Below are 2,316 nucleotides of genomic sequence, written 5' to 3'. Positions count from 1 at the left end.
ATGATTCAGTGCTCTTTAATTGCCTTAAGGGAGAGTCCTCTTCCGTGGGAGACTTGGCTAGGGGTTTACTGAAAGGTCAGCTGGACCCGAACTGCTCAGCCAATTCTTCCTGCCGGGTGAAGAAGCGTGTAACGCAGAGCAGGCGACGGTTTCGTGGGGCACGTCTGTGAGAGGGTGCTGGAGAGGAGCTCCTGCCTTTCCCAAGGGTCCCTATCCCTCAGGGCAGATCCAGAAATGTTCCCCGCAGGCGCTGAGAGTCCCGCTCCCGGTTCTGTCCTGGACAAACACCCAGAGAGTGAAGCCGTGCGCTTGGTTTCACCGCGCTGTAAGTAGGTTTATACCACGTTACACCCTCGGGATGTGAAACTGTCGCTGCTGGACTCGGATGAGTGAGAAACTCGCAGAGGGATTACACCGCAACTGCGGCGACACAGGGCTTCTCCCGCGGTCATTATCCTTATTTATTTGTTGGGGCTAATGGGATCTCTCCTGCTCTCCGTCTCTCTTTCTGGCCAGCTCAGCATTGCTCTGATTTGTAGTCAGGGATGTTAATCCTCGGCAGTGCCCTAATTCTGCTGAAAGGGAGGGTGCAGCCGTCGAGCTCGGGCAGCCGTACAAGCTCCCGGCTTTCTGGGAAGAACGCGTCCTTTTATTGCGGGCCAGCTCGCTGGGTGCGAGCGTCCGATGCTTTCGTCTCCAGGCCGTTGCCACAGCGAGTGGCTTCAAGGGAACGGCTGCCCTTCGCTTAGGAACGGGGCGAGTAATTCCCGGGCGATGCCATCCCAGGCGCCTGGGGACTCTGACCTGGCTCTTCCTGGGGATTTATGCGCTTGGTCTGTGGAAAGGAGGGAGGAGTGGTGCCTCGAGAGGAGCCGTGGAGCCTGTGCTGGCGACGGGCGAGCTGCCTGCCTTTGGGAAATGAGGCTCCTTGGTGACTTGGCCCCGGGCCCGATCGCTCGGTTTCTTAGTGGCTTTCTGTTTGGCGAAAGGCTTCGCATTCCCAGGGAGGAGACGCCCGTCTCGCGCCGCGCGGGCTGGCCGAGGGGTGCAGGGGGAGCCGAGGGCGCTCGCCTCTGGTTTTACGTGAGCGTTGGCTGCGTCTCGGTTAACCCCGAGGACTTTTCTCCCACCCTTAAGCTCTATTAAGCTGTGACGATCGTCCAGTGCGTTGCACGTAGGCCTCCTGCGCCGTTCCTGCTAGCTGACAGGTCCAAAATGAAACGACACCCTTATTTTCCCAGTTCGGACGTGGCTTTTTCCCGGGGCTCCTGCAGCCAAGCAGCAGATGCTGCTTCAAGCGAGGGCGACTTGGCCCTTCCTGAGGTTGGGTGCCCTGTCGCCCTCAGCCAGTCTGCGCTGGTGCCGCTTCCCTCTCGCAAGCCACACCGGGCTGTGGAGCCTGGAAACAAGCTCCTTAGGAAACAAACCCCACACCTAGTTTTCCTCGTCCAACCCTGGATCTCCGGCAGCTCCCCGGGCAGGAGCACGAGGTCAGGTCTTCACTTGGCCTGCTCTGCCGCAGTCCTGGAACACAGTTCGTGCCGCTCGCTGGGCTTAGCCAACAGTTTAGTTTTGGCTGGTACCATGTGTTATAAACCAGCCAGGACTTGGTATCTCCATCGTGTTGTCCTCTGCCAGCACATCCCATCACTCCTGCTGTCCAAGCATCTCTAAATACCACAGCGCTGGCTTCCTGTCGGGCTCGCCTGCGCCAGGGCTGCGTTTCAGAGACGCCCTGAGTAAACCCCAAGCATCCACGCTGCACAGACGGCCGTAATTCCCCATTTGAAGTCAGGACGTTGTCAGCAGTGGTAATAAAGAGCCTTCGAGCTCAGACAAGTTCTCCCTGGCACCTTGTCTAGGCAAAGACGATCAAGCTCTGGAGCCATCCAGTGATGCTGGATGGGGGTGACCGGGGGATGTGCCAAAGGGAATGTCGAGGGTGAAATGTTTTTCTGGTCCAGAACAAAACATTTAGCAAATTGTGAGGATTTAGGAGTCTCTTCCCCTGGCTTTGCTGTCTTAAACCTTTAAAAAGAAACGGTTGTCGCTGCCCCAGCAGCAAGAAGAGCCTCGGCCTCGGTGTCATGGCTCTGCAGCATTTAGGGCAGCACCGATGCTGAGCGTCGGGGTTGTCAGACTCCCGAGGAAGGCAGCAAAGCCGTGGGGGCAGTGAATCGCCCCCCCTCCTCGCAGCTGCCTCTCGGGGTGGCCCTTCCTCATCCCGCACTCCCACCACCCCATCGCAGGGGCTGTGGCTGCTTGCCCTGCGCCTGCCCAGGCCCCTGGGGCGCGCACCCTCCACCCCCGCCTTTC

Source organism: Eurypyga helias, unplaced genomic scaffold (genome assembly GCF_000690775.1).
Source record: "Eurypyga helias isolate BGI_N326 unplaced genomic scaffold, ASM69077v1 scaffold35337, whole genome shotgun sequence".
NCBI lineage: Eukaryota > Metazoa > Chordata > Aves > Eurypygiformes > Eurypygidae > Eurypyga > Eurypyga helias.
The sequence above is the reverse complement of the archived record's forward strand: the minus strand, read 5'-3'. Positions refer to the sequence as shown.